We start from the raw sequence: 12,117 nt of genomic DNA on the forward strand, positions 1-12,117 counted from the left end.
GCCCAGCTCTTGGCTGGATGTAACCAAAGCCCGAGTTCAGAGCTTCTCTTCTGAGCCAATCCACCAAGGATATGTGGCTGTGAGATGCTCTGGCCGGCTCCTTCTAGGAAAAAAAAAAATGGCTCTTTTGGGGCACAGGAACAAAAGCAAATGAAATGCAAATCTAGCTTCAACGAAGTGAAGTGTGGGAAACAGAGAGTGGTTTTGCAGCATCCCAAGGGTTCAGGCTGCTTGCTGCGGACGTGGGCAGCCCCAGCTCAGCAATCGTGAGCCCCAGGGGTCTGCACCGTGCTGTAACACGGTCCCTGCCTAGCAGGCTTTGGGGTCAGCCCCATCCTCTTGGCCCTTGGTCTCAGCAACTAGAAACATGTTCTGCAATAGGCAGAACCAGTTCCACTGATGGGATGGATGGAGCTTGCCTGAGCACGCGTTAATGGTCGTCTTGTTGGAGCCCTTGTGTGGGAGGGGAGGCCCCAAAGTGCCCTGGCAGCTGTGGGAGCTGCCCTTGGTCACCCGCAGCCTCCCCACCTGCTGGAGGGAGACGGGAGATCCCCCACGGCAGGGCTCCCAACCTGCCTTCCCTAAGCAGGACAGTTGGAGCTCTGAGGACGCCGTTGAAGCCACACAGCCTTTGCAGGTTTCTCCTTAAATAACACTAGCTGTGTCCTCCCCCCAAGCCACGTGAGGCCAACCCAAGGACCGACGTCCAGCCAAGGTCCCCAGCTCCCCGAGGCACCAGCAGTGGTCCCGAGTCATGCTGAGAGCGGGCAGCGCTTGCTGCGCCGGGCCGGAGGAAAGTCAGGCGGCTCCTTTCAGCCCCTGAAGTGATTTAAGATTCACATAGGCAGCCTGTTTCAAAACTCTTGGCTATAGCCTGTCGTGCCATCAAGCATGCACCTTTTATGAGCATTTTATTCATTTCAGAAAGTCATCTGAGTGGAAAAAAAATTATACATATATAAACATGATATAGGGAGCGAGCACCTTACAAACGGGAGCTGGGGCGAAATAAAACCTACTGCAGCGCTTAAAGACTATCCTAAATAGATTCACACCAAGCTTCGCTATTTCATAAAACATTAAAGGGTTTAAATGACTTTAAATACATCTGTAGAAACACAGGCCATATTTTATTAAAGGTGTCAGGTCTGTCTAATCTCTCCCATGTAAGATGTTCATTTTGCAGTAGCAAAGGCACGGAGATCATTAAGTCCATCTCCAGCGCTAGCGAAGGCAGACTTTGCCAGCTACCAAACCCGCTCCTCATTAATATTTTAACATTTGAGGTAACGCTGAGGAACTTTCCTTTGTCACAGACTCCGGAGAGATTAGCAGTAAATCTTTTCAAAAAGGACCACGGCACCCTCAGCACCCAGGGATTAGAATTTAAAACCGTGCTGGCTCCTGCGCGACCTGCGGGGCAGAAACGGCACCGCGGTGGGACACCGCCGCCAAACGCGTGCTCAGCACCCTCCAGCGGGGGGTCCTAAGCCTGTAAATGCAGATCTGGGGGGTTCTCGTGGCTCTGAAGCCTCCAGGGCCAGACAGGATGGGAGAGACAGAGCCCAGACAGACCCAGCACGGAGAACATGCGCTTCTGGAAGGCAGCGCCGTGAAGTCTGGGGGACAGGCAGGGCACAGAGGGAGCCCAGAGGACAGCCCGGGAACAGTCGCCTCCTGTTAGGGATAAATCCAGCCCAGTGCCCGCAGAACGTAAACACCAAAACCTCCAGCTTTAAGAGCAGGAGCAGAGGGAGGGAGAGCGTCAAAACACAGAGGGCATTCGAGAGGTGACAAAATCAGCCCAGCAGGCGATGGGGACAACCGGGTGTCCTCGTGCCTGCCTTGCTGGGGACAGAAGGGACGTGCCACCACGGAGCTGCACTGCGGTGCCACTGTCCCTCACCCAGGACCACCCACTCCCCCAGATGTCAAGGCTAGGTCTTGTCTGCCCCATCGTGACCCCTCTGCTTTGTGCTGAAGCATTTTAGGGAATTTTGAGGGAGAGGCACCAGAGGAGCTGACTGTCTGAGCAAGGCAGCAGCAGGCTTCACGCAAAGCAGCTCCGAGGGGAAACTGAAAACCCATTGAAAACCTCAAGGAAGGACCAGACCGGGATCCTGCTGCCAGGGTAACGCAGTGCTGGGGCTCACACCAGCACTGCTGGATGGAAGGATGATTTGGGGTGAGGATGGATGCTATGGGGCAAATCACTTCCCTGCACCTCAATTTTCCTCATCTCGGACAGAGGAAAAGGAATTCTCCCAACGGCCGTGCCTCCCACACGTGGAAGGTCTGCACAGAGGGTAACGTGTAAGGAATCGGCATCGCTCACGTCCAAGTTCTCAACAGCCACAGTGACAGCCTTGGGCAGGGTGCTGTGCCAGCGTGAGCCCTTCCCTGCTTGGTTAAATGGGCAAGCTGGAAAGGAAATAAGGCAAACATCTTACATGTGGAGGCGTGAGGTCTAGGGAGGGCCCTTGGTCTCTCAAGCACTGATGATAAGATGGGAGGGTCAAATGAAGTGACGGGGCTTAGAGGTGCTGAAATGGGACAGAACGAGGCAACCCGGTGACAAAGGGTGACAAACCCTGGGGAACATCAGAAGGCAGAGAGCAGAACCACCACACCAGCACCATGCAGGCACCTCTTGAGAGGCAACAAGGCCGTGGGAGGACAGCGAGCGATAAGACAACAGATGTTCTACCACAAGGACAGCAGAGGGGAAAAAAGCAATTACATGCTAAGATGGCACTCCAGTGCTTGCACGCATGGCTTTGAAAACAGAACAAAACAAACAAAAAATCCCCACAACACTGGATCTGAAATGTTTTGGCACGCGATGTTGTAATGAATTTCCTCCCCGCGCACGTTTTATGACCTAGTTCATTTGCTGTTTGCGAGCTGCAGCTAATGGGCACGCTCTTGCTGCAGGGCTAGGCAAGGTGTGCTGCTGCACGCACAGGAAGAGGAGAAAGCAAAAAAACACCAGCGCAGACTGAAAAGCATTTGAGTGAAGCAAAATATGTAAATGGAAAGGCAAGCAAGGAGGCCCACAGACTGCAAATGAGTAAGCTCTAGGAGCTATGCAGAAAAGAGGTGTGGAAATACCACCGACCATCAGCATCACTAAGAGCGCTTTGGGAACGGGGCTGGGGTCCTGCACGAGTGCCTGGCCTGTGCGGGCAGGTGGGTGCCACTCCGCAGGGCTTAGAGGAGAAGGTCATTGGCCTTATTTTGCTGGCCTAGTGGGTCAGCCTGTCAGCTGAACCGTTTTATACTGCCCTGAAGTGAATGGTGTTGGCATTTGGCCACCAATTCAGCAGCAGCCTTGAACTCAGCTCTCTCTTCCACTTCAGGTGAGGCAGATTTATTCACAACTTACCGCAGATTTGCAATTCCGTGTTTATTTGCAGGATGCCTGGTTCCTTGGGCAGCGACGCTGGGAGCACCAAAGGTTTGTTTTGGATCCCGTGTTTATTGCGAAGGAAGGGTTGGTTGCGTCAGATTCCTTCTGGTCACATTTGCTGTGTGGTATACACAAGAAGTGTCTGTTCGGAGTCAATGAAAATACCACTGAGGTTGCATTAACATAGCTAATAGCTGTGTTAATAAATGCCATATAAGAAAATGAGAGGGAATATTTTCAGCCAGGTCCGAAGCTATGTGAAAAATGCATTTGATTAATGAGATCCATTTCTGCCTGAATGGGACCTTTATAACCAACGGACAATCTATCTGTGTCCTATTCTTGCTGGGTAAGTATTTGCAGCTCGGCCTTTTAGGATATATTTCAGAAGATCTGCTGTCTGCCTGGCCTCTCACAGACTGCTCGGCAGGAGATGCTGGAGGACATTTGCAGCCTCCGTCCCCTTTGGAGATGGGAACAACAAACTGAAGCCACCAGCAGCTAACACAAGGCGTGTGCGTGGGGGCTCACTCCGCCCGTTTGTAAATCATTGGAGCACCAAAAGAAATGCACTCTGCACTGGTGTGAGTAGACACAAGCAGCCTTTTTCTTTCTGATGGGAAGGAACAATATTTGCGGGACAGCAGCAGCTCGGGGAGTGCCCCAACTGCTCCAGGAGAAGGACATGACCAAACAGCTGGCTTTTCTGGTTTTGTATCAGAACGTCAAATGCATAAATGAGTCCCCAAACTTTCACCCACACAGGCTGACTCTGATTCCCCGTGCCTTGTAAAGGCTACTCATCATTCAGCATATTCCTGAACAGACAGCTACAATTTCATCCAGCGACCTGAAGGCTCATCCAGACAAAAGTTTTCTTCAGCATCACGTTCTGTGTGCTGGAGTAGGTGGGATGGGGGTACAGCTAGAAGGACAAATTCTTGCTATTAGAGAGCGAAAAAAGAAACTTGTTGATTCAATCTAAGTGATGTAACCCAGTAAAAGTAGGTACACGTGCCTCTTACCATGCACTAATTTGAATGGTATCAGTTCATACTGGGGATTCTGCCGCTTGTTGAAAACACAGATGGGACAGCTTATGCAGTTCCCTGCAAACAGCACCTGAAGCTACACTCCCCACCTCATTTTAGAGGCATAAAGAATTACGGCAGCAATCTCCTTTCAAAAGGTTGAAAAGCCGAAGGGCATAACCTGTCCTTAGATACAAGAGTCACCCGCACTGCACTGTCCTGCGGGCAGTGGACGGCGCGTGGAGGAGCTGGCGCTGTGCTCGTGTCAGATAGCCACGTGCTGGCCAGATGCTTTCATTGGAGCACCAGCAAATCGCTGCTGCTGTGATCTGCTAATTGTTTTGACACCAGGGGAGTTGAAAAGCGCTGGCGAACACTTGGCTCGACTGAAATGTGTGTTTTAGTTAAATGACCCCAGGGATGATCAGAGTCAATTTTCCTGCTTATGTCTGCTGCCCTGGCGCTTGGGGTGGTTCTGGTCAGTGCTATTGAAAACAAGCTAGTATTTGGTTAGCTCCTTCTGCATAACACGCGAAGAATAGGAGTGCCTGTTCAAAGCCAGAGGCTCCAGCTCAAGGAGCCACTTAAGCATATGCCCTAATCAGGACAGCACTTGAGTGCATTCATGCTTATCTGTAAGCACGTGCTTGAGTTTCACTGGCCTGCACGGGGTTCGCACCCAGGTCCAAGCGTCAGCACATACCGAAGTGCTTTCCCAAGATGTTTTCCAGAACCAGGACCTAAGTGAGAAAAATGAGCGTGTCACATCTGGCCACATTTGAATATATCGCTGCTGGTTTTGCAACTGTGAGGAAATCCTGACAAACTTCATTTCCCTTCAGGTCAGATAAATTATTTTCCACTTATCCCCTTGCTCTGTCCTCAGACACACGAGGAGGACTTTTGCTGTAGAAGACAACCTCAGATCTCTGCTCATTCGGGTGCAAGCTGGAGAACAAAAGAATGTAGGCTCTTGGAAAGAATTTGTTCCAGACTCATCCATTAAGATCAGTGTGTTGATTCTTCCACAGTTGACTTGTAACGGCTCCCAGGAGTTTCTCTCCCAGAAGTGAGGTCAAACATATTGACTTTTCTTTCTTTCCTTTCAGCTTTTCAACACTGGACAAATGATTGCTTTGATAATTAAACTTTCACAAATCCAAGGCACAGTGATGGTAAGGAAGTACTGTGTCTCTAGCAGCAAGCACCCCTGCTTGATGAACTTGCAGCCTTTTAGGGACTAAGTATCCTTCACAAGCAGAAAAGTTGTTAGTTGGGGATATTTTCAGTTTAAAGACAAAAATGGTGAATTCATGAAATTACCCTGCCTAATGCACTACCTTGATCTGACTCTTGCTGAGCTACTTGCTGCACAAGTCGTGCTGTTTCTAATGATGGCACGGTGGAATCAGCACACGGAGGAGTCTTCCACAAGACCAAGGGAACAGACTGCCCAAATTTCAAATCAAGGTAAATTAATGTTAGCCAGAGAAGATACAGTAAAGATGGGAAAACAAGGATTTAGAAGGGATACAGCTTCTTACAGTGGCAAGACGTCAACAAATTATAGATGGAGGTAGAAAGATCTTCCCTGCAGCTGTGAAAAACCTGGGTGCAGCCATTTCATGAAGAACCCAAGCTTGCATTTTCAAAGGACCCAGGGCTCTTTTGCACTAAAGATGAAGCAAAAGACGACCTCTTTCTGCCCTTGCCTCTGTTACTCCACCTTGGCAGGCAGGACTCCAGCACATTCACCATGCAACCACCCCAGGAAGGTCTGTCCCATTTGTAGAATCCCATCCCAGTCCCCTCCACTTCTCTCCCTCCTAACTCACAGCACAAGACTTGCTACATCCCTTCACTGGGACAGATAATTCTCACCCCTTCCTTCATGACAGTTGCACTTCAGCTGCCCTCTAACCAAGGAGGTGTCGAGTCCCACAAGCCAGGAAATCCTCACTTCCCTCCCCAGGAGGGCTACCTCCTCCTGCAGAGGCTTCACCTTTTATTACCCCATCCATCAAGTTAATCGGGCCTCTCAAGTGAGGGTTACCTGACCAACATGAGCCATTTCAAGCTCTCCATCCTGGTAATGGAGGAAAATCTACTCAACCACAGTCACCCTAAGGCATTAATAGCTGCTCTCCCCAGGTGGGCTGAAAGCTGAAGCTAAACAAATGTAGATGTACTTTTTTTTCTTTCCACCCCTCCTAGAAGTGACCCTAATTAATCTTTGGAAAAACTTACAAAAATTCTGGTAGCTGCAAAAGTTATGGTAGGTTTTTCCATTGCTGGAAGTTTTGAGGTCAGGATGGGATGCTTTTCCATGCTGTGGTTCAAACAGGAACAAGTTCAGACAAGTCCTAGAGGCTAGGAATATGAGACCAGACGATCATAATGAACCCCTAATGTTTACGAGACCACATCAGTACTGACCTTGAGGAGGATATACCAAAGGCATCCCAGGTTTGAATCCAGAAGACGGGCTCTGGCACCATGAGATGCAGCTGTAGGAGGCTGCCAGGGTCAGGGACTGCAGGGTGGATGCAGCAGAACGTGTCCTGTTCAGCACCTGGCCCTTCCTAAGTCAACAAGGCTCTCTCTAGACCTTTGGGCCAGATAGGTCCCAAGCAGCACTGATGCTAATTAAAGGTTTTAAATATGCTAACAAGCCTATCATCCTGAGGCCTGTTACTAGTATTTACTAAGTTACTTCAGCTGTTTCTTTTCAGAAGGTTAAAGAGGCAAAGCATTTTCTTCTACGCCCCAAGCAGACCTCCTATCTCCATCTTGCCCTCCCTGACGTATACACACGCTGTTTGAGCATGTAATCCCTAATTTTGTCAGGAACTAGCAAGAGCTTGATGCTACTGCCTGAGACGAGGAAGAATTGAAACATACAGCCTGAGGAGGGGATGACTCAGAGGCTGGTTTACCAGCAGTTTCAGTAAACACGTGTTTACAGACACCCCTTTCAAGCCCACCGGCTGCTGTGGGATTTCTTGGCACGACGGAAGGTGACACCAAATGAAAGAGTCTCAGTGGCACAGGAAGAAACCCAAGATCTCTTGTGATGCGAGGACAGATTAAAAGAAAGTGCCCACGTTGTCCGAGCAGGATATCCTTTACGTGGAGAGCTATAAATGAACGAGGACACCTTGTTCTGAATGAATCACACCTCTGTTCTCACTTTGCTGCCCCTGTGCTCTAGCCCTACGGAAACATTTTTCCTAAAAGACCTCCTGACATTGTCACTAGCTTTGCAAACTGCTCGTGTTTTGTACACAGGAAAAGTCACTTTTGGGGGAGCATTTAGGTGAAAGAAGATGGACTTTTCTACACCGAGGAATAACTCGTCATAAATCTGCCAGAGAACATTCATCTGTCTTGCAAGCTTGCCTCGAGCCCCCAGTATCTCTCCTCATCAAGGTCACATCTGTTTAAACGTGCACAGGGAGGCTGAGCCAGCCACCGGGGAAACATTGATTTGTGATCCTGTATTGCAACAGCCTGAGCAATTAATATGATCAAAACATCCCATTCCATGTCATTATTATAGACCTCGAGATATTTATTTTCATTACCTAGGACTTAAAGATGAAAAGGGCAGCAGTGGCTCTAGGGTATGGCTGTAGGTGGGAGAACCCTAACTTGTCCCAGCTGCCTACGCACCCAAAAATGAGCAGTCCTGATAGCCCAGAGCGGGGGCTGATGGATATTTCAGCAAAGTCTTGAGGTCAACATTGGGAGTTCCCAGCTGAAACATGGGTGACACAGGTCAGGGCTTCAGAATAGCTGCTCTTGCATGGATCGAGGAGACAGAAACACAGCACCATGAAGCCTGGTATGGTGGGGATCCCGATTACCCTCTTTCTGACTTTATTTTCCCACTGTTTTCCTACTGAAGAAAGTGTTGCTCCAGCAAAAGAGCTGCCTTTGAAGAGATGAAGTCGTCTCAGCCCCCTCACTCTCAGCAGCACTGTAGGGAACGCCATCCTCTTGGACACCCGCGCAGATCCACGCCTGTCCCTCCCAGCTGCGCCCACGGAAAAATGCTCTTGGGAAAGGCTCTCCAATAACCTAGCCCCCGCAGTGGTCCTGCTCCAAGGAGCATCCTGATCCCATGAGCGGTCCAGCAGCTCCCTCCATCCTCAGGGTTTGTTTGGCCAGCTCTTTCTCCGAGCTAAGCAATACGAGTGAAATATGGAAGCAGACGGAGAGGAAGTGTAGTTAGCATTCATTCATTGCTTATGTTGTACAAGCTGTCAGAACTAATGAAATTTTATGACAGACGGGCAGCGATCAGCTCCTTGGTGTTATTTATCTTTCTCACTCCTGGCTCTACAGCCCGGGTAATTCTTCATACGTCTTTAAAAATGGCAGGATGACTAAGCGCAGGATCCACCTACCCTGAAAACTAGCAAATTGTGTCAATGTGTGGGGATAATTAATAATCACCTGGCTCGAGCGATGAGCGACTGCCAGGGAAAATATTCTTTCTCTCTCATTGATTTCCCCTGCCCCACTTCCTCCCTCCTACCGAGCTCCCAAAAACTCCAAGAACATCCATTACTGGGGATTTTCCCTTCCCCCTTCTGCCGTCCCTCCTCGAGCTCCAACAGATGTTCGCGGAGACATTCCTCAGGCTGAAGGCGCTGGTGGATGGCGCGGTGGGCACCGGCTCCCGATCCGCATCATTTATCCCGAGAGGTGCCAGCTAGGCCTGACAGATTCATTTGTAATAGCTTTGTAGTAGATGATGCAAATTGATGCAAAACATATGAGTGAAGGCAGCTTCATTCGCCACCTGTTAGTGGCAGGAGCGCGGTGCGGGGGGAGGGAACGTACTGCTGTGCCTTCACGGAAACTGCCTCGCCTGCTGGCATGGTGGAGGTCGCCCATGCTCAGGATGAAAGTAGGGGAAGGAGAAGCGGAGGAATATCAAAAATAAATATTTTTTCTGTCTCTAAATGGAAGGATGCACCTTCTTACGGAAGCAGTACTCTGTGCAGGCAGGAAAATCAGTTTTGCTCCGGGGCTGCCATGTAAGGCGGCATCCTGGGCGCATTCAGCGCTGCGAAAGTTCCCCTGCATCCGTCAACAAATCCTTATTGTCACTTGGCAGTGTATCGAACTGAGGCTGATTACCTGTAAAATTCTTCCTTAAAATATCATCTATAGGCCTCAGAGTGAGATGAATGAGGCATTCAGCCCTCCCTGGAGCTGCAGACCAGGGCTGCCTGCGGGGCTGGGTGAGCCGCCCTGCTTTGCTTAAATGTGGCTCACATCCAGCCCCGGAGGGCAGGACGGGAGAGCCAGATTCTCCATGTTGCTCCAAGCAGGGACTTCTGCCACTGATTTTGGACCATTCATTGAAAATCAGCCGTATTTAGGCACAAACTGTGAAGAGAGAGAAAGTTATAAGAAAGCAGAAATGTGCTTCTAAACTTTTTGTAGCTTCTGTAAGTGTTTGTGATTGCTCAGTTTTTTCTGTAAAGGGGATTATGATGCAGCGAACATTCACACGGGTGAAAGAAAATAACCCAAACAGCTGCCTCCACTTAACCACCAGATTTTTCAGAGGCTTTTGGGAAGGGCAGAAATCTGGGACTTTGGACACCAAGCCAGCCTGGTTTGAGGTAGCTATGAAAGAAAAAGAAAAAAAAAAATACTATTAAAGAAAGGTGATCAATCTACTTCTAAAGATCGTACATAGATAGGACAGGTTATGACAAAACATGCCCAGGATAATGAAATATTGAAAAAAAATGAGTCTGCTTCTGCCTTCTGGGGGGCGATTCCCAAAAAGCAATCTCTGTGCTCCTAATGGACTGCTTAAATGCAAGAGGTTGGAATAAAAGATTGCAGGAGAGCGACAGACCTAGATCTCCTCATCATCCTCTGGATCCAGACCATCCACGCAGACTAGCCGGAGTAGCAGCACCGGGTGTGCTGCAGAGCCCCTGGACATCTTCAAAACCTCTGCTTTCTGCTGCTTCTTTTTTATTTTTTTTTATTTTTATTTTTATTTTTTCTCTTTTTTTTTTTTTTTTTTTTTTTTGTCTGGGCAATAACCTTCTGGCAGGACACAAATCAAGAATCTTGCTCGAGCAAGCCTTATCTTCAAGAGGCATTTTCAATTAACTTTAACTCAGAAACAAAGTGACTAAATGGAGAGTCCCGCTCCCTTTGAGCTCCCTCGCCGATGCCATGCGGCCATGGGAGACGTGCGGTGCCCTCTGTCAGAGCAGAAGGGTGCAGTCCCCAACGTGAGGCACCGGCCGTCCGCGGGGCCGTGACAGCATCGCTGCAAGAGCTGAGCAGAGCTTTCTGCTCTGGCCTCCAGCCCTGCAGGTGCCAGGGCACTTCTTTGCCTCTCGCTTCTGCCCTGCCCTTGCCCTGCCGAGCACGGCGCTGTGGCAGAAATTCACCAGCCTCGGGGCCCGAGCAGCTGCTTTCCCTGAAATTTTGCCTCTTTGGAACGGGAGCCGAGGAGCTCAGTGACCGACAGGCTGAGCCATGGGGAAGGAGACCTGCAGAAGTTGAAATCCCTGGAAAACAGACACTTTTATCCCTTCCTCCTCTAAGATCTGTGGATGATGGACCTCACAGCTGCAGTCCCATGATTATTATGTTCTCCTAGGAACAAGCTGCTCCCTGGAGTGGGAACCAAGGCCTGAACTCAGGGCAGGAACGGGGAGAGGCGAGCGCCTGTCCTGGCTGCAGAACCGGGTCATTTGTGGCAGCTGGGCAGTCTGTGATGCAGCTGCACCGGGGGAGTCACTTCCTCTACAGGGGCTGCTCCGATACCTCTGGAGCTAAAGCAGCACCTCAGATGGGGAAAACACCAAGACCCGTTCAGCAGGTTAAAGAAAACAGAAGCTCCCCTTGGAGCTTTCCTCGAGGCCGCGCTGTTCTTCCCCCCTGTTCGGCAAAAGAGAAAATGGAAAATCTGGGAAAGCTTTTGGCAAAGGGAGACGTCTGCCTTTCCCTTCCAGCTGATGGAATGACGCAGTGAGAGCTCAGTCCTCCTCCCTCTGCTGGGGTCTCAGAGGAGGAGGATGGGATGGGAACCACAGGGCTCAGCCCTGTCCTCCTCCATCACCCTTGCACCAGGCACCAGGTGGCACCCGGACGGGCCCCAGGGTCCCCAGGCTCGGGGCATCCCGCAGGTGCCCTGACCCAAGCAGGTGTTATCCTCTCACACAGGAACCACGAAATGTGAGGAAACTGGTACTGGCTCCTGCTCCAGGGTCTAATTTAATGAGCAACCTCCAATCGACTGTAATGGGTCTGGACTCTCTCACAAGCCAGAAATCCGGGTCTGGATTTAATAAGAATGTCTTCAGCACATTTTATTTTGAAATCTGCTACAAGGAGAGACAACTGGATGAAAAAAACAGTTTGCCCTGCATTAAGAGTAGTTCAACTCACATTTTCCACTGCAAATACTCAACCAAGCCCCACGGTCCCCATGCTGTCCCAGCCTCAGTCCCATCCCACCGTGCTCATCGACTTACCCCTAAATCACAGATCCTAACAGGGAAGTCGGCCATGAGGCGCGATGCCCGTCCTGCTAGCAGCATCCCTGGCTCAGCAGCACCTGTAGCATCCTGTTTCACCACCAGCCCCCTCTCACCATGGCCACGGGCATGGCCAGGATAGAATAAATCCCCG

General features: G+C 50.1%; 2 long non-coding RNA genes across 4 annotated transcripts; both read right to left on the reverse strand.

Annotated features, from left to right (window-relative positions):
* Nucleotides 1-3,391: 3,391 nt before the first annotated feature.
* LOC118176021 lies at nt 3,392-8,923 on the reverse strand. Of its 3 annotated transcripts, XR_004755248.1 has the most exons (4): nt 8,899-8,923; nt 6,893-8,623; nt 6,688-6,810; nt 3,392-3,527 (listed from the first exon to the last, which is right to left on the reverse strand). It is a non-coding gene; the product is annotated as an uncharacterized LOC118176021 (long non-coding RNA). The 3 variants fall into 3 exon arrangements; XR_004755247.1 differs by lacking the exon at nt 8,899-8,923 and having other exon boundaries at nt 6,893-8,884; XR_004755249.1 differs by lacking the exon at nt 8,899-8,923 and having other exon boundaries at nt 3,392-3,551; nt 6,893-8,884.
* On the reverse strand, nt 4,639-5,929 carry LOC118176022. The gene is made up of 2 exons (XR_004755250.1): nt 5,781-5,929; nt 4,639-5,180 (listed from the first exon to the last, which is right to left on the reverse strand). It is a non-coding gene; the product is annotated as an uncharacterized LOC118176022 (long non-coding RNA).
* Nucleotides 8,924-12,117: the final 3,194 nt, after the last annotated feature.

The sequence above is a fragment of the Oxyura jamaicensis genome, chromosome 18 (genome assembly GCF_011077185.1).
Source record: "Oxyura jamaicensis isolate SHBP4307 breed ruddy duck chromosome 18, BPBGC_Ojam_1.0, whole genome shotgun sequence".
Classification (NCBI taxonomy): domain Eukaryota; kingdom Metazoa; phylum Chordata; class Aves; order Anseriformes; family Anatidae; genus Oxyura; species Oxyura jamaicensis.